Source organism: Chelmon rostratus, chromosome 7 (genome assembly GCF_017976325.1).
Source record: "Chelmon rostratus isolate fCheRos1 chromosome 7, fCheRos1.pri, whole genome shotgun sequence".
NCBI classification, from domain to species: domain Eukaryota; kingdom Metazoa; phylum Chordata; class Actinopteri; order Chaetodontiformes; family Chaetodontidae; genus Chelmon; species Chelmon rostratus.
Window position 1 is genome coordinate 12,147,940 of NC_055664.1, and position 20,386 is coordinate 12,168,325.

The following is a 20,386-nucleotide window of genomic DNA, read 5'->3' on the forward strand; positions in this document are numbered from 1 at the left end:
TTTCCAGGAAAAGGGAGATAACAGCAGCAAATCTACTCTTTATTTTGAGAGTAGTAGTGGGAGAGAGTACTTCCTGTGATTTCTTGTAAAGTGAAAGCCTTTCACTTCTGGTTACTTCTGCTTTTGGTCACTGTCTTCAATAAAACACTGAAAAAAGAAGTGTTCTTTAATGTCATACTATTTATTGAGTACTGTACAGTACTTCACTATCAACATCTAAAATTTCTGGACTAAATCCATTTCCCTCCCTCATGCATAACATGTTATGTGGCACAGGCCTATACTGTTTTAAGAAAATGTCATGTCATGGTCATTTTTTAAGATATGTGTGCAAAATTTACAGTGCACACAAAAAAGTACTGGCAATACAATATGCTAGAAGCTTGATAAGCTAGGACCATCCTGTCAGTCTGGGGAAAGGGGTATACAGAGACTATAAACAGCCATATTAAATCAATGGGGGAATATGCAAAAGAAACATTTACAGATTATGGGAGAAAACTGGGTCTTAATTGGTCCAAATTGAAAAGTCTGACTGAGCATAAGGTATACATCAATATCATGACCACATTTGGCCACTAAATACCCTTTAAAATACGTTTGTCTGATTTTTATCCAGCTTTGCTGAAAGGTGCTATGAGAAATGACACCTCAAAGGGCCTTGGCTTGGAGCAACTTGAAAATAAAACTTTGTCATAGGACAACAATTAAGACATTGTTGTAAAGGCCTTGACCTACAGAGTAACATATGTCAGTATGAACATTGTGGTTGGTTCCTGCCCCTTAGGAGTGACCTTTGAACCTTGTACCTGAGACATTTTTGAAGGCATATAGGGAAGCCAAAAAATATGCTAGAGATGTGGGGTAAACAGTTTTGGAAAGCTCTTGATCTCTACTATCATACCCGAAGGCAAACCAACAGGGGGCGTCACTGAGTAAGGTCAAAACCCGGAAAAAACATGATTCCACCCTTTTACCAGTGATAAACATCTAATCTGACCAAACAGATCTGCTCCCCACCCCCTAATACCTGTAATGTGATTTCAAGATTTCTGACCACAATTTAATAAAATATTGAAAACACTTTAGAACTACAAAACATATGGCGCAGCCCTCTACTGTGTACTTGAACTCCAAGCCAATTGTAGTTCTTGTGGCATTCTTCCGGTCTAGGGTTAGCGTTGTGAAATTAGGGTTTAGAAAACAACTACCCGCTCGGTTTTCATCAGAAAAAGTTTTTCTTAAACATATGAATTTATGTCAGGAAACAAAATGTGTTGAAAAACATAAACATATTTATCAATGACTGCTATTTTAGACGCGATCCTTGCACCTTTCTTTCACTGACTGAAAAGTGCGCGTTCAATGACACAACGGATTTAGCAACGTTTCCAAACGGAACTTCCGGGCTTCCGTAATTCCTATTGTTGTTTTAAAATATCAATATGGTTTATAATCTGTTTACATATAATGTGGCTTCCAAACATACATATTATTAATAAACGTTAGTAGTTGCAGTTAGCTGGCAGTAGCTATTTGTTGGTGAACATGACATAGCGCTGTTTTTGAACGCAGCTTCGGTCTCAATGCATGGGGAGCATAGGCTACGTCAGTACTAAAGTAGAAAAGTAGTAAAGTCAATTGATGAAAACATATTTCAAAATACAGTTACTGTTGTATTAAAGTCTAAAAAGCCCAGTTTCTGGAGCTATGCTTTACCTGAAAGGGCTATATATTTTGTATATATGTATTAATAACATACCTGAGACAAGATTGTAATTATTATTGAAACAGCACATCATAGTTCCATCACAGTTTTGTTTTCAGAGGATGCTGCAGTGGTTCTGTAAGATGGTCATGTTTTTAATAAGAGGCAGGAGTCATCTTGTCCTCTGCTGTCATCTGTACTCTCTGATTAGCAAAATAAAGGAATCAAGGATTCAGGGAATAAAGGTAATTTAATTGTCATTTTACAACACAGGTCTGCAAAAATGAATCAAAGAGATGTCGCCCCTTCCATACTCCTCACACACAGAACATGTATACAGATAATTAAAATTAGAATGAAACAGGAGAACAAAATAAAACATTATATACACATATCTGTTAATCTGGTATATCAATCTACATTACATTAACCATTAACCATCAGTAGTCTGTGAAACCTCAGGATTGGAGGGGAAACTTAACTACAGTATATACATATTTACAAATGTATTATTGAGTCTTTTGGCTGCCAGGACTTGGCCCACTTCTTTCCACTGAAAAGAGAGGAGAAAAAAACGGTAAATATCAACAAGGTTTTCTGTATATTAACTAACTTTCACTTGTATAACAAACTGCATATACTGCAACTATTTTATACCGCAGCAGATCAAACTGTGGTTTTACTGGGCAGCTTTCAGATGTGAAATTTAGTAACACATGCTCAGGAATTTCAAACAATCATTCAGGCAGTTGTACCTAACTTTCTTATTACAGTCCTTTTTCTAATTTCTCTCAAACAAATTCAAAACTACTTTCATATTGAAAATAAAACATTTAGGCTATGGGGCAGAGAGGGTAGTGAATTAACAATTCTCTTTTTAAAATAATATATAATATTTGAACTCAATCTCAAAAATATTTGGTACATACCTCCCCGCTTCGTCTTGTGTTTCACATCTCCGTCTTGAAGTGGAGTAGAGACAGCAGAGACAACTGTAGGATTGGAAATTAAATATTACTTATTCAGGCAATTAACGTGTACTTTTTACATACCAAAATAGTCAGGTTAGGTCAATTTTATTTACATAGCATTGAATCACAACAAAATTGTGAGCTTTGTCAAAAAGGTAAGTTTTAAGCCTACTCTTAACTCACTGACTGCCAACGATGCAGGGGTGTGTCACAGATGTCGTGGGAGGTTCGCTGCCAATGACGCACCAATGCGTCAATAGGCTTTTCTTTTATACCACTATAAAGGACACTCTGATACACCTTGTGACATAATTCTGGAGCTCTAGGTTCCCTCTACCTCCCTCTTGTTTTCCCTCTACCTCCCTCTTGTTCTTCTCTTTCTCATCTAAGTAAACGGGGCGCTGCTAGTGTGGCGACCCTCCTGCTCCTGTCCCCCCCGTTGTGTGTCATTGTCTTTTTTATGTTTCTTAAACGAGATGTAACTGAAAGTTATTATTCCCCTCGGGGACTAATAAAGTTATTTTGATTCTGATTCTGAATCAAACCAAGATATTTGTATAAAACTTTTGATCTAGCCATGTTCTGGTTTCAAATATTTGATGAGATCAAGATGCAAAGTGGCCAACTCAGCCGCGTCAGCTACATCAGCAGCAGCTTTGGTTATCATGTTGTCATTGTGAGGACTGATGGTGCCCTCCTGCGATATGCATATCCAGGCCAGGACAGGACAGTAAACCTTGAGCTAAACCAGGCATGTCAAACTGATTCCACAAAGGGCCGTGTGGCTGCAGGTTTTCTTTCCAACCAAGGATGAGCACACCAGGCCAACCAATCAAAATCAAGGGATCACTTTGTTATCAGCTGAAGACTGAGATCAGCTGATTAATTGATTCCAGCCTGGTGTGCTCCTCCTTAGTTGGAACGAAAATCTGCAGCCACACGGCCCTTTATGGAATCAGTTTGACATGCCTGAGCTAAACCAATGCATCTATTGGTTAAAACCTAGGCACACTGGGAAGTTAGTTATTTATGTCTTTCAATACGATTTTCATGCAGTTGAAATGACATTAGAGTTGAGTATAATCTGTAGAAATGCACCGTTTATAAAATTGCATTTATCTTGTGTTCTAGGAAACGAGTAGTATTTTTGGACAGACTTGGCTGTCTTCCAGCAACTGTATCTCACAAACGAACTGCTGTAGAAATGAGCCTTGAAAAAACAGCATTGGAAAGATGACAGTTAGCTCTTTCCACAGAGTGGTTCACAGTCTATAACGCAAGTATAGTGTGAGTTGTGTGCTTTGAAATATGCCTATAAACAGTGTCAGAACGCTGGCCCCACAGCACAGTGATGTCACAATAACGCTGGCAGGCAATGAGTTAAATGTAAAGAGGGTGTCTGCCCCCTGGACCGAAACTGGGAGATGATTCCACAGGTAAAGAACCTGGTAGTAGAAAGCTCTGCCTCCCACTCTAGTTTTGGAGACTGTCGGAACCACTAGTAAGCCTGCATTCTGGGAGCACAGTGTTCTCGTGGGTTGATAGGGTACTATGAGCTCTTTGAGATATGATGGTGCCTGACTATTGGGGCTTTATAAGTAAGGAAGGACATTCATTTCTATTCTAGATTTTCTAGATTTTACAAGGAGCCAGTGCAGAGAAGCTAATACAGGAGAAATATGATCTCTTATTCTGGTTCTAGTCAGTACATTTGGTGGTGCAGCCTGATACAGGGTTCCCACACCTTTTCCAAAGTCATATTCAAGCCCCTGGAACGTACATTTTGAAGCTTTTCCAGCACCTTACCAAAAACATAAATTACACATTTGTATTCATGTAGATTCAAAATGATCATTTTTTCCATCTCATTATATCGGATCTCACTATGCTATAAACAACAAAAAACATCTTTTGTGACAGCAACACTGTAACGATTATGTAGAGGCCTTTAATAGTAGAGAGAGTTTTACCAGAAATAAACAGGATGATGCCAGCTCTTCCGTTTATAACGCCAGTAAAGAAGGTGTGTTTCGGAATATAAAAGCTGGTTTGGAGCTGTAGCCAATCAGCTGGTCAAAATATGTCACACAGCGAGGTTTGAATGGAGTCGTTTTCATTTTGTGCAGAAGTTAAAAGCAATTAAGCTCCCTCTGACTCGCTCAGTCAGTTAGCAATTTCTTATCAAAGTAATGCCATTAAAATTTGTAAATTAAAAATTGTACTTTCAAGCACTTAATTCAAAATTCAAGTACCTTCCAAACCTTAAAAATACCACATTAAAATTCAAGCATTTTCAAGGATTTCCCCTGCTGATAATAAAGACATGTAGTAATCCAGCCTAGTAGTGTCTGAGGTCCTGATGGACATATTCAACATTTCACTGTCCCTTGCCAGACTCCCATCATGCCTCAAGTCACCGATAATCATTCTTGTGCCAGAGACCTCCACAGCATTGTGCCTCAACGATTACTGCCCCGTTGCACTCACCCCTGTCACCATGAAATGCTTCAAGCGGCTGGTGATGAAGCAACTGAGGCAGACCACTGATGTGGCTGAGGACTCTCATCAGTATGCATACAGGTGGAAACGGTCCACAGCTGACACCATCTCTGCTGTGACCCACCAGGCCCTCTCTCACCTGGAGAATAAGGACTCCTATGTGAGGCTGCTGTTTGTGGACTTCAGTTCTGCATTTAACACAAACATCCTGCAGAAACTAGTGTCCAAACTAGCAACAATAGGAACCTCCTCAACCATGTGCAACTGGGTCCTGGATTTCCTGACCTGCAGGTCAGTGTCAAGATTAACAACAGATCCTCCACCATCATCCTGAACATTGGCTCTCCCAGGGCTGTGTGCTCATCCGTCTGCTGTACACACTGATGACCTACGACTACAGAGCTCACCACAAGAACAACCTTGAGACGTGGTGAAGTTCGCAGATGACAGAGCAGTGGTTGGACTCATCACCCATGGATACGAGACAGCATACAGGCTGGAAGTGGAGGATGTGACACTGTGGTGCGGAGACAACAACCACATCCTCAACATTCAGAAATCCAATGGTTGTGAATTTCCGCAGGTCTGCCACTGTCCCGCCTCCTCTCTACATCGATGGCACCTCAGATGACACCTGACCAACACCTCACCTCATGCACAGACACCATGGCTATAATAGATAAAGCCCATCAACAGATGAGGAGAGATTTAGAAATAAAAGCCTCCCTCAAATAAAAAGCCTGCCCCCAATAAAGGCCAGGTATCCTGGGCTGGGCAATTTTGAAATACAGGAAATACAGTTCAGTTAACCAGTGAACCATTATCCAAGTTCCTGCCAAAGACAAATTATTAAATGATTGGTTTGTACTGTAAGGATAACAAACAGGAATAATTTACACTTACGTTTTTGTAGCTTCTTTCTCTCTGGCATATGTCTTGTCGCCACTGCAATAAAAGATCATAGTTCACTCATATATCTTTTAAAAGATGACACTACTCCTTAATTGTGTGTAATGTATTAAACAGAGATAATGAGAAATCGATAATCAGCAGAGAATACCAATTTAATATGCTACAAACATGAGTACGTACATGACTTTTTCGCCGTGTTTGCCTCCTCCACATGTCTCTCAGTGTTCACCTGATAGATAGATAGATAGATAGATAGATAGATAGATAGATAGATAGATGACTCTTAAAAGTGCCTTTGGGTTTATTTAGATGATTCAGATGGGGATAGGATGGGTTGACAGAAACTACGAGGAGAAAAGAGACAAGTATTTAGTACTGTAGGCTAGCTATAGTTTACCTGTGTTTTCTATTCATACAGAAAGATTTAAAAAGTGTTTGCAACTGATTGGACCATGATTTTCCCATCTTTTGAATGAATACAAAAGATTTTTTCTAAAACAAAACACAGTGTTTAAGGAGGCCTAATGAGACATTATGCCTCGTGTTATTGCATAACATAACGTTACTCTTTGGTGATGCGGCGTTACTGTATGCACAGTAACCATTAGCATACACATAGCTGTCTTCCACTAGCCAGACAAAAGTTGCTATTGTTCCCTTCACAAGTAAGCAGGTCGTTTTCATAGTCTTGTGTTTAATAATGAGACCGCTGTTAATCATCGCTTTAACATTTAAACCGTGTGAATAATGAAAAAGTAAGACATCAGCAAGAGAAAAACCACACATCTTACCAAGCAGCAGGAGAAGGGCAGAATGCTTCCGGCAACAGGTGTCGCTAGCCGTGGGGGGAAGGACTAGGATACTTTCACAATAAGACAAAAAGATATTACACTAATATAAGATGACATTGTAAACGTAGTGGTACCTTAAAAACCGTAAAAAAATAAAAATAAATGCATTTAGGACAAAGCAGGATACAGATATTAAAAATAACAATAAAATACTTTTTAATCACTGAATCATGCGGCCAAAAAGAAGAAGAAAAGCATTAGATCATATATATGTAAAAGATTTGACCCCTCGCAATTTTTAATTACCTGAGCTACTGTATATTGTAGGCTATATTAAAAAAGCAGGAAGCAAAGATTAAAACAAAAGAGTTTCCTGATCACAAAAATGCCTGAATCCGCAGCAGAAAAGAAGAATAAAAACGTTAGATCATATGACGAGGAAGCCTGCAATGGATTCGGGATTGACATTAAAAGAAAAACAAAAAAATAACAGCAATACCTGATGATGGAGAATGTCGTATTTAGTTGCTCCCAAGGCTCAGAAATTAAATAAAATCCAACTCCTCCTGTATGCCGTGGCGTGTGATTGCCGTGCTTGGACGCACGAAATAAACTTCCCATTAAAATACATTAGTCTGAAATCCGTTCTGGGTAGCACGAAAAAAGTGAGGAAATCGTGTCGGCACGCACGAAACAATAGATTAATTAACGTGACAGTTTCACGACTTTCTGTGAGACTGGGTTGGGAGAGCGGGCCCTACGAGGCCTGGGGTTTCACAGGGCAACCGACTCCTTCTGCTGCCATTTGAACTTGTGGGTTTGGTGGGAGGGGGCTTAGTGGAGCGATAGGAGGCAGCAGATAGAGAGGGCGGAAGGTTTTGCTTTGTGTATGTTCAGCTGTTGCCAACTACATACACACTAACCAGCTGTGTAGGGAGACACATTTATGCATGTGAGCACATTCATATGCATTTCCGCACATTGTGTTATAATTGGACTGGATTTAAGGAGGCGAAAGGACTGAAACAGACAAACAGCATAAAATCACAGAAGGAAACAGGATCTCAGCTGCGGGTTCATTAAGTTGGAACATCATAAGTTAAACATGAAACTCGGCGAATGGATAAGTTAATTCAGCAAACGGAACATGTGACCACTATATTACATCTCCGTCTCCACACCCGTAACACATTAATAATGGAAGTGAGAGAAGCTAGACGCACACAAATGGCTGACTACGCCTGGTGAGAATGCACCTACATGTGGTTTAGAGTCAAATGCCCTTCGTTTCATACAGTAATTGCAGCTGAAAGTCTTTTGTTGAGTTCAGCTGCTGCTAAAATACCGAGCGTGCCAGAGAAGATGCTTTTTTCGGAAGGCTGTTAGTCTGCGCGCCTCACAGCCTGACATCCTCTGACAATTAACAGAGACATGATGGTGAAGTGGTGTCACGTTTTTATTGAGGAATTTACAGGTGTCTTGACAGGAAATCTTTACAGGCTGATGAAGATGCATCCAACTGATTTCTTGTGTTGTGTCTCTCAGCTGTTTTTTTTTTTAACAAATGAGGAAGGTGAGAAAATGCATGTTGTCTGACTGCAGGTTTGTTTTAGCTCAGCAGCAAGCTGAGATATTTATCAGTGCCGAAAATCTTAAGGTCTATGGCTGAAATTCTATTCCTTAGTGCCTTCTGATGGCATAAAACACTCTCAAGAATGAACATTTTATTTTGCAAGTGGAGCGTTTTCTAGATAAAATACATACAAATCAACATATGTGGACAGAGAGATCATTATTATTTATTTACAGTAAATTATTCATGGATGATATATCTGTGGGTTTGAATTAAGCTTTTATTACCTTTTTTTCCAGGAAACATTTATTAGATTAGGAAATGATTAAGAAATCATAACCCATAAAATGAAGCATTTGTAAACTGTAAAATCACTGACATGGTGTTTAAAGCAGTGAATCCAGCTCAGCAGATCTGAAGCTGCCCACTGACCTCTGAGAGAGTGAAAAAGAGGATTTCTCCACGTGGATTTATAAATGTTACAAAACTGCCACTAGTTTCATTATATCACTTTATCCTGAGCGTGAGGTGAGATACATTGCAGCCTGCAGAAGGCGTACATGGTAAACTGATATTATGAAATCAGTGGGTGGTGTCAAGCAGAGGCAGTATTAGAAAAAGTGAAGGAAAACAAAGCTGCAGAACAGCTCTGCATTTTACAAACTGCTGTTGTATGTAGTATCCTGTTACTATGTGTTTACATCCTGTTTTATTGTATTTCATTTAATGAATGTGCAGCATATCTTGAGTATTGGCTGGTTCTACTATCGCTGCTCTTTAATAAGTTTTAAGCTCACAATAAGTAGGCACCTTCACACCCTCGTCAGACTCAAATGCCCAAAATTCATAAATTAGAAGGTAGAAATGGTAGAAACATCCTAATTTTTCATTTCAGCAGACTCTCATCAATTCACCTCCCATGCAAAGGAGTTATCAGATTTTACAGGGAAGAGAAGAAGAGAAGTCTGGAAAGCAAAAATCAGAATTGAGTGTGTGGACTACATGTATAAAAACATGTGCTGCCAACATTTAAAGAACACAGGAAAACAGTCTTGTTTGAAGCCTGATTGTGGCTGAGCAGTGTGTAAGCCGTCAAGTAAAACTAGAGAACGATCAGCAGCTGGAGTCATGAGGGTGTTCCGGTGAGTGTTGTCTGAATCAGCCCAGGAAAAATGCAAAAACAGCACCAACAGTGTGTTTTGCTGGTTTGATGGAGGCTGCATTGTGAATGTTTTTCATCATTTCAACACAATACACATACTTCTGGTGTGGGTCTGTTTTCCCCAGTTTGAGCTGGAGGAATATTACAATGCTACAGCATACAATGATGTTTTAGACGACTGTTGCCCCCCCTTTGGTGTGGAAGACTGACTGACCTCCTCTGAATGCTGACCTCAGCCCTATCCAACACCTTTGGGATAAACTGGAACACTGACTGTGGACCAGACCTTATCACCCAGCATCAGCGGTGGCTGGATGGGAGCAAATTCCTGCAGAGAAGGTGCATCGGGTACACGTCCAACCCCAGCAGGGAACAGGTGGAGGAAGAGACCTTCAAGTAAAGTGTGACAATGTGTAAGAGGTCACTTGTGGTGATGAACCTGCAGAGAATATCACCTTAATCTGCTGCTCCCACCAGCTGAACAGTTCTTATTATCAGTCTAGCTGCCAGCAAATATACTGTTTCAATTCACTCTCACACTTTTTTTCAGCTGCAACAGGCTGCTGCTTTCAGAGAAAGTGCTCTACAAACCAGCAGCATACTACCAACATCAGACAGACGCTGTAAGCAGCTAGCTGGTGGACATAACAAAGCAGTGAGCAGCTACAGAGCCAGATATTTCCCTAAGGAACCAAATTAACATTGGAGTCAGATTCACCAGGTGGACACGAGCATGACTCCTCATGAATGATCATGTTTCTCCATAACTGCTGAATGTGATAAACAACTGTTTGCAAACAAGTCCTCTATATGAACTTAAAAAGTAATCATTCAGTGTTGGGCCCCCAAGTCAACATTCACACATGGCTACAGTGTTGTGTCTCCTCTTTGTTTCAGTCGCTGCTTTTAGGAATTTAAGTAAGAGATATCTATTTTCCTTAAGATCAGTAGCAAAGTTCAACAAGCTCCTGTGAACCTACAACCCTGATGGAGCTTGAGCCATCGTCTGTTTCATAACAGCAGCTGACTGAGCGCTCCATTTCACCAGTTTATCAGCCACTTACTGTTTATGGGTGACTCATTTGAGCGGTAGGCCATAATACTGCAGGGGTTCACTCTAATGGCCCGATCGTTCAGCTAATCACACATACAAAATTAGTTTGAAGGGCAGTGATGACTCACACTGCACACGGAAATAGAGCTGAAACATACACATGAAGATAACAAGAAAGTTTCACACTGAGGGACTGTGGGAAAGTTGTTGGTGTTGGAGGAGGAGGAGACCCTCTGCAGATTTAACAGTATTTTCTTTGGATTTTATAGCCACTGATTGCGTGGCCTAGCAGACCAAACATTGCATTGACCAGAATCAAAAATTAAAAATGCATACCCCTTTTGTGATTCCACTCACCTGTAATTTTCTTACAGTTCCTAAGAAAAAAAAAGAGACTAGTGAACGAACATAATGCAAAGCTTATGCACAAAACGTCATACCTAAATTTCTGATTTATAACTATTCATTGTTTTGAATGCAATACATACAAAGTAGCATACCAGAGGAAGAGGAGCATTCTCCCAGACATGTGCGAAACACACACACACACACACACACACACACACACACACACACACACACACAGGAAAAGGTGAGTGTGTGACAGTGTGAGAAGCTGATATGGACACTCAGCAGTTTGCCTGAAATTGTTCTGTGTTCCTTTATAACGATCAAGACGTGTTGCCGTGGCTACAGTAGCTAGGTAACGTGAGAGCAATTAGCATGCAGTACTATACACAGAGTGTGTGTGTGTGTGTGCGCGCGCGCATGTGTGTTTTCACTCCCCCTCCGCATCTGTTCTCTGCACACAGTATCAATATTTGCCCAAAGAGTCCCATCATGCTGCACAGAGACGATCCATCTTATAATCCACTTATTTCCTCATCTGGGCTGTTTATCACCATTTTGCCTCCCTCAGTCAGACTGATAGCACCCCCCGCTGAGGAGGGACAATAGATGCAGATAGTATTTGCTTAATCACTCTCTCATGAAAACACTTGCTCACAAATAAGGAAAAATGTCTCTGCAGGAGCTCAGAGAGGACTAATGTGTCTCATAAACAGTTTCTCCAGAGATGAAGGAACGCAGCCTGGTTCTCGATAACATCTGGACGAGTACATTCACTGTAGTTCACTGACGCCACAGTCTATCTGCTGTGTCTGTTGGTGAAGTTTGAACCCTGATGGCATCTCCAGCCACTTCCTCCTCTCTTTTTGTTTGCATCTGAGCTGCAGCTAGAAAATGAGCAAACGCATAAAATGAGAATTATTATAATGTGCATTGTTTTTGCATTGCGTTCTGTGCATTGTCACTCTTTATATGAGGAGATGGCCATATCTCTTGACACTGATAAGAGCAGATTGCATGTCATTCTTGTAAAAAACGGCTTCTCTCCTTTAAAGTTGACTTCAGAGTCTGATGGGGAATAGTTTGTGGTTACGAATGTCAACTGCCAGAAAGACTGCATCATGACCGTCGACATGAGAAGACATAGAAGTGTCGAGGTGTGATGAGACTGGCTTTCAAATCGGCACTTTACATGCAGACGCTTGCAGTTGAACATTTGCAGACTGCGAATCAATGCATCGACTGTCGCTGTGTTCTCAATTATCATTATCCACTGTACGTGTATTTCACAGTTCAGCTAGTCCTTAGTTCAATCACTTCATCAGTTATCAGGACAGATACTGATCTGGTCCAGTTTGTTGGTGACTATTTAATATCTGCTGTGTCTCATGGTTAAGTGCCACCAGCCAGCAGCTCTGTGATGCTGTACTGGCACAGCAATGCTACAAACTAAATGCTAACCTCTGCATGCTAACATGCTCAGCGCGACAGTGCTATCATTGCTCAGCAGGTATATTATGCTTTGCATGTTGGCATGCTAATATTTGCTAATCAGCACTAAACTCAAAGTAGAGCAGAGGCCGATGGGAATGCTATTGGAGTTGGGAGCATTTGGTCATAAAAGCAGTGGATGAATGTATTCTGTCTGTCCCTATTTGCACTCGAACGCTTCACTTGATGTCATTTTGAATTAGTAAATTGGATTGTCTGTACTAGAAAACATTCAGGAGGATCATAACTTTTCAGTAAAAGTGTGACGATACGCTGCTCTCACTGCAGTCTGACGATCAGCAGAAACGTCACGTGTCTGCAAGGGTCATATTTCATGTTTTACTAATGAGAGATGTGGTTAAATATTGATGCGTCTGATCTAGATCCATCTTCTTTTTAAGACGGAGCGTGTGCTCGTCAGGCATCCGCTGTTTGCAGAATTCAAGGCTACAGAGAGAAACTGGAGCACCTCTGCATTGCGTTATCTCAGAGAGGCAGAACAAATATCAGGAAATATAAAGCTGGAGAGAAAGTACAACCCTGCAACACACCGGCCACGCAGCTTCCAGCACACACACAGCTATGACTACATTATTCTCCACAGACTGACAGCTGTGAAACACACTGCATCACCACGGTGGTTAGGGAATTACAACCAGAACTACAGCCAGGGAACAAATACTCTGTAATTATATAATCAATCACACAGCAATTAGCTAGATGAACCAAATTAAACTTTCATATAGCCAGCAGTAATTTTTATCTCGAATGTGCAGTGCGTAATGAGCCCCTGCAATCCAGCTAAAACAAAATATTTAATTCATGACAGTGACAAAATAATACTTGAAAATCATCCCTCAACAGAGCCATTTTCCCCCCGCAGTGTCCTCTCCAGTCCGCTCTCATGAGGTCTGAGCCCCTGGACGTGATCTCATAATGGAAAGAAAAACCAAGAAAGATCCAGAAATGAGTGAATACACTCAGAAAACCATGAAAGTTGCCGCTGGTGCACAATTACCTGTACTAATCAAGAGAAAAATGTATTTCAGTGGAAACATGAGTTTTTATATATCCAACAGGAATGTGTTTGAACAGTCCACAACTTTTTTTGAGCTTGTATCTTTGTGTCCAGAGACTAAGTCCCAGGAAAATGATGCACTTTCCCCACAGTACATCCCTGCTTTATAAGCAGAGCCACTCAGGGATTGAAACGCAGCCGAGCAGGAAGAAGTGGGCCGAATGAAGCATAAAACAAGGCAAATAAACCGAAGAGAAAGGAATCAGCGCAGCAGAGACGTGGTTCAGGCGGCAGCAGATGAAGACACAAGAGCTTTCGAGTGAATATATTTCTGGATACCAAACAGCCTGCACCCAAGACGGAAGCTGTACTTCTGTTTACCTCGAACAAATTACGAGACATACAGAGCTCTGTGAACAAGGAATACCTCCAAATGCATACAGGAGAGGGAGAACAGTAACATTATGGAACTGCTTTATATGGATTTGCTCCTGTAGACAAAATCTCTCCTACTGTAAAGTGACTACAAGCTTGTCAAAGGAATACGCTCAGTTTTGTGTAATTCTCACATAATGATGCAAGACTGTGTCAAACATTTCTATCCTCAGCGAGAAAGCGACGGCTTTGTTCGCAGGCCATGGAAGCAAGAGGATAAACGTTTCTGCAAGCGAGTCTAATCTCTGCTCCTCTTCATAATACAATAGACTGATGGGAAACGAGCTGAGTAACTGCACAAGCGTCGAATAAAACTGAAAGAGTTGATGAGTCACTGCTACTGTGAATACAGTACTTTAGGATCGGGCTGGTTTTAATTTCAAACCCCGTGAATAACACCATGGCTAAAAATATTATATATAGATTTATTCAGCATGGTTTGTCTACTATACTATAGCATTAGTAGTTAAATTGTCAGAATGGTATTGTTGTCTACCTGTATGACAAGGCCTCATTTCACTCTAGAGGATGTTTGACATTTAGTGTCTTGAAACAAGCACAGTCTCTTAAAATGGAAATATAACGCACACATGAAAAGCCTAAAAATAGATTTTACCACCACATTTTACCACCACGTCATCTCCAAGATGGCTGCTAGTAAGGTTTGTTCAATCCAAGCTGCGATAAATAGACATAAACATTAGAAGTCCCAGTATCCCATACAAATGGACAAAAGACAAACTCTGAAATGGGACAAGAACTGGATTTACAGACCATGCACCAAGAAAAAAAAAAGTCCTCAATAGGCATAAAGCATATTTTCCATTACAGCCTTTGCTGGTAATCAGAAATACCAGCAAATACAAAGTAGCTTAGCACCAAACAGCAGGCAAAGTTTCTTCCTACAATCCCAACTCAGCCGAACTGGAGACTCTACGTATCCTGTAGGTGTGAATGTGACTGTTAAATAAGTTTGTCAGTCTGTATTAGCTCTGCTGTGATGGACTGTCAGCCTGTCATGGATGTATTCTTGCTGCGATGGGCTCCTGTACGCCCCTCTGAACAGGAAAAGTGGATGAAGAAGGTAGATGGTTGACACTTTTTGGCTTCTGTAGAAATAACTGAAAGCCAGGATACATTTTTTTTTTAAATAAAAGGGAATTCACCTGTCCCAGCTTTGTCTCACGCTGTCGACTGTATCAGCTCAGTAATATTCAAAGACAGGCTAATGCAGTGTTTTGAGCTTCTGCTTTAGCATTTAAGCAATATCCTGTCAGCATCCCAGGCAGACATTATTGTTGTTATGATTTATTACACCCGTCAGTCAGGAAACCACCCAGCATGAAACCCCTCATGATCCAGCTTCATCACGTCTACTGTCAGCGCACACACAACTTAAAGACGCCGTTTTAGATGCTCAGCCGGAGACGCTTTCTCATTTCTGTCACGGTCACGAATGGACGGGCAGGTGATTGGTAGGATGGACTCGTGCTAAAAAAAAAAAATTCTAGCACCATTTCTTTGTCACCTTTACCTTCCATTTTTAATTTAAAATGCGCAGGGTGCCTTCTGTTACGGCTCAGGCAATGAGGACTAGGACCCAGATGCAGAGTGGAAAAGTAACAAGATTTATTCAGAAACAAAGTACAACTAAAGACGCCAAAAACGGGAAAAAGAGTACGACGAGTATCAACTAAAAGAGCTACAAAAACACAAAACACCCGAAGGGGAATAAAATACTAAGCAAAGTAACAACAAAACATCAAGACAGAAAAATACTAGGAATAATTAACTCAGGGAAATACTTGGAAACGCAAAAGCAGGTATGTGGCTAGAATCTTCCTCAGGAGCGAGACAATACGTGCTATGTGCAGGAATAATCTGGCACCGGAGGAGTGCTTGGACTGGTCTTAAGTAGCCAGCGCTGATTGGGCTGATTACTGTCAGGTGTGGTAGTCAGCTGCGCTCCTGAGGAAGACCGACCCCGCCCCTGCTCATGCACCTGTGGGCAGAGGGAGAGAGAGAGAGAGTGAGCACAGGATAACAGAACAGATTGTAACAGAACACTTTCAGCCTTTTTCTCTCACAGTCACTCAGATAGTTTTGCTGGACAAATTTTAAGCCTGAAAGTGAAACTGTAAAATTGTGTTGTTGTATTAGGGCTCTTTAAAATACATTAATGCCCTTGTCCTTCGGAAAACCAACAGAAACTGAGCTGTGACCCATTTTAGTAACTGTGGCTTAGTTTAAGAACCACGACAGTGTAAGAAAAACCAGTCCCCAGGCCTTTGGCTGTTTGGTGAAAAGCAGACAGACATGAATCAAAGCATCAGCTGAGAAGAGACTGACAGCTGTCGAGTGATGTGACGGCTGAGGTGCAAACGAGCCTGTTCAGATTTTTTTTTTTTTAAATGCAAACTACTTCAAGACACAACCAAAGTAGATTCATAAATAAATCTTGTGATAAAAAGATTTTTACAAGCAGTCAAAAAAGATCTGTAGAAGCTTTAATGAGCTCCACTGGGGAATTGGGAATAGACATAGAAACTGAGAAGTTTTGTATGATTTGTATGATTGTAATATTGTAAAATCAAAAATGGTGATTGAAAAGAGAAATGACCCACATGCCCAGATGTTTTCTGGTGGTTCGTGCACAGTGGAACAAGTGCTCAGATATTCTGGCCCAGTTTCTTCAGCGCAGCAGCAGGAGCAACAGCAGCGGTTCCAGCGCATATCCAGCTCTGCTTCAGCAAACTGTGTGCTTTCTTCTCTTAAATAACAAAGAAAAGTCAGTCTTCGCTCAGCTATCTTCACTTGTATGCAGTTCCAAGAGGCTGCGGGCTTCAACAACTTCTTTAAAACATGCATTTGATCAGCGTTTTATCTTGCAAGCCGTTCTGGGTTTGAAGCAACAATGGAATGAAGAGTGTCAGCTGTCAGTCCTGATATCTGCGGGGTGATTGACAAGTCTCAGCAGGAAGAGGTGGTGATATCGCAGACACATGAACAACTGATATGAGAGGATGCATCCAGACGTTAAGGCTGCACTAGTCTGAATTTCTCATCTCAACAATGGATTTAATGACTGCTTGTATGTGAAGGAGGTCGCTGAAAGTGTCAAACCCACAGAGAATCATCGTCTTTTAGCTCATTATTTTGGTTTTCCGGCCCACTATTCCACAACTTGACTCCAAATGAATGCTAATATTGCTCTGTGTCTGTCCGCCGTCTGCTGAAACAGCCATCATCCTTCAATCATCTTCCTCACTGCCATTACCGGAGCAGGCAGATGTACCCCTCCTCCGTCCCACAGAACAAATCACACTGATGTGCCATGCTGTTGCTAGCACGCTGGCTAATTAATCTTTACTCTGTGCTATTAGAATGATGAGTGGATGTCATGATGTTATTGATTGAAATTGGTTCAAGCTTACGTAAGCACACGTCATTTTTTTGGCATAAGTGACAACTTGCTTGTTCCACTGCCCTCAAGTGGCCAAAAAAATCAATTGATACAGCTTTAAACCGGCATAAACCTTCTCCTTTAGAGTTGATATCGCAAACATGTTGTGCAATTGCCTCCCGCCACATCCAGCAGATAGAGAGCGACATTAACGTCCATTTGGAGTCACGTGTCTGGCAACGATCTAAATCCAACATTCGCACTCGCTGTACAACGTTAGTGAAAAGTTAAGATGACCAACAACTCCCATAAAGTCTGTGCAGCCCTTCATCCAGCCTCATAAAAACACATTATTATTCACAGCAAAGGCTGATGGAGTGTAGCGAGAGAAAGATGGATTACGCTCATTCATTTAGTCCTAAGAGCTACCAGCTGATACCACTAACCAGCCTTGCTCACGGGTATTTAAACTAGACCTCAAAGGCATCAAGAGGAAGAAACAACATCCCTTCTTCTTTATCAGACCTGGTCATGTGGTGAATCTTAATAGGCACGCTTATTGATGAGTTGCCACCTCTCCAACAACAAGAGAGACAGAAAACATGCAAAGACACAATACTTGTTTACTATCATCTATTAAATGTGAGAGCAGGCAGGGGTTCATTCCAAAAAAAAAAAGGATGAATAATTGTTCTAAAAAAATCATTGGCTCCCAGAATCGTGTTGTCCTCTTATGCACTGTAGGCCTACATTTTCCAAAATCATATCCCAAATCATTCTGGGATAAAGACACCGCGCTCTGCAACCATCTGCTTCACGTTCATCCAAGTAGTCGTACCATCCAGTAACGCAGGACAACGCCTGTGCTGTGGCCAGAAAGTGTGTTTTTGTCTGTGAGCCTTTAATGTTATCTATTTCTGCACATCAAAGCGTCTGCCATCCCTCCCTCTCTCGCAAACTCGCTCATCACTTCCTGGCCCAGTGGCTTCAAAGAGCAACTCCTCTTTCAAAACGTGGATCTATGAAGCCTACACAAACATGGCCGAGCACCTTGATAAATTTCAATCTCGCCTTGATGCATAAATAGATGTAAATGGAAGTGCAGTTGAAAGCTAGAGGAAAAGAAAACATGTTAATGAGGTGAAACTGCCCTTCATGCTCATAACTTTGCATCCAAATAATATAGATTACATCACTGCACTCTGTCTCTGCAGCTCTCCCCTTTTTATTGGCACTTCATTGTTTTTGCATGAGGCCTGTCACTCAAAAGCCAGCAAACAGCAGGAGGACACTTACTTTGCTCCACAAGGGCCCCATCAAACAAATGACATTAAATAACCTTCCATGACAATTACCTCTCAACTCTGCCAAATGCCAAAATAGACGACGAGGCAGAGGCGGATTGATGCTGGAAAACGAAACTAAGAAGAGTGGGAGGAGGAGTAAGGAGCATACTAAGTGAGAGGAGAACGATTTAAGAGAGGAGGTGCTGCGAGGCTCTATTTATACCTATCTAAGAAGAGCCGGGGCTGCAGGGGACTCAGGCGTCTCTTCTCGAGGGCTGGGACACGGTTGTCTGTCTTCATATTCTATCAGACAGAGACTAAAATGGATCAGGAGCTCTAAGGCTCTCTGTGAATTCATCAGAAGCTGCTCTTGTAGCAGATGCGCTGACAGATAGACGGTGTTTTTGTTTGGTATTACGTCTTCCCTATGCAGCTCTCTCACATTACAGCGACAGCGAGTCTGTCTGCCTGATAGATAATTTCTCTAGTGAGGACACTTCACAACACTGCAGTCATTCTTGATCAGCTGTGACTTTAACATCAGCCCTGTGTCAGCGGTGAGACCACAGCAGTGTTAGCAGTCACAACTAGAACCGACGACACAGCTTGAAATATTGGGCCCTTTTGTGCAGAGTGAAATATTTCTGTATTTAAACTATTCTTCTGCTGTACTGGACACGCAATATGAAAAACAAAACATTTTGGCTCGCTAACAGTCCTTAACAAAGACTTTTAGCTGCTCGTGCTAACTTTTCTTTCGTTTTAAGTCAATATGCTTTAGCTTACAATGAGGAAATATGCGTGAGCTAACTGAATTAAAATATTTGACTTTGTGTGATGTTTGGTGATTTTGGTGAAGTTAGCGAGCAGGATCTGAGGCTGGTGACACCCTGCAAACAAAACCAAACTGGCATATTTACACCGGCAAAATGGCTCAATTTAAGTGACACAAATGAAAATGTTAATGTCTTAATGCTATGTGATCGGCTGTGCTTTTATGCATAGCTGCACTTATTAATTCAAAACAGTTGTTGTGTTAAAGTAAAAACTAGAGGAGTGCACTCCGTAGAGTGAGGATCTCCGCCAGGTGTGTCTGGGGACATGTGGGTGGGGAATAGGGAGTGCAGGGCAGACTGTGTGTGCAGAGTGTCGACTGTCAGATGAGTATTTTTGAATGTATAAAGGAATGAAAAAAGTATATTTTATATTTAAATTCCTCATTTCTAGTCTGTAACAGTGGCTTTCTGTTGATGGGCAGCGGCTCCTACGATTGATCTCTGTGGCAGCACATATTCGTCCGCATCATTTCCTGTAAGTACACGCCGAGCCACAGTCCTGCAGCATCCCTCAGGAAGACAACCAGCAGATGTCAGTTGGCTTCACTGACAATTTATTAGGGAACAGCGCACAGGTTAATATAAGCCATAGACAAAACAACAAAAACAGCTGACTGTAACCGTTAGCGCTAAATTAACCCCTCGCCTCAACTCCCACATAAGCAGCAAAACAAGACCTGGTCCCTCTGCCAATCACGGGCCTGCAGCTATCTCACACAAATCACCGTCACAGGTGAGTGGACTGACTGACAACATGTTTACTGACACCCTGGAAATCTCAGCAGTGACAAGCGGAACATAACCTCAATGCTCAACATGTCACCCAGTCTGTTATACTAAGACACTATTGGTCTTTCTTCACAGCTTTCATATCATGTTTCCTCCCCTCGCTCGAGCCC

At 41.4% G+C, this 20,386-nt stretch overlaps 1 protein-coding gene and 1 long non-coding RNA gene across 2 annotated transcripts in view; both read right to left on the reverse strand.

The window, feature by feature from the left end:
• dner (delta/notch-like EGF repeat containing) overlaps positions 1-20,386 on the reverse strand; it is a 61,213-nt gene that overhangs the window by 28,684 nt on the left and 12,143 nt on the right. The window lies entirely within an intron of this gene.
• LOC121609582 lies at positions 2,134-6,367 on the reverse strand. The gene is made up of 4 exons (XR_006007000.1): positions 6,271-6,367; positions 6,082-6,123; positions 2,638-2,700; positions 2,134-2,261 (listed from the first exon to the last, which is right to left on the reverse strand). It is a non-coding gene; the product is annotated as an uncharacterized LOC121609582 (long non-coding RNA).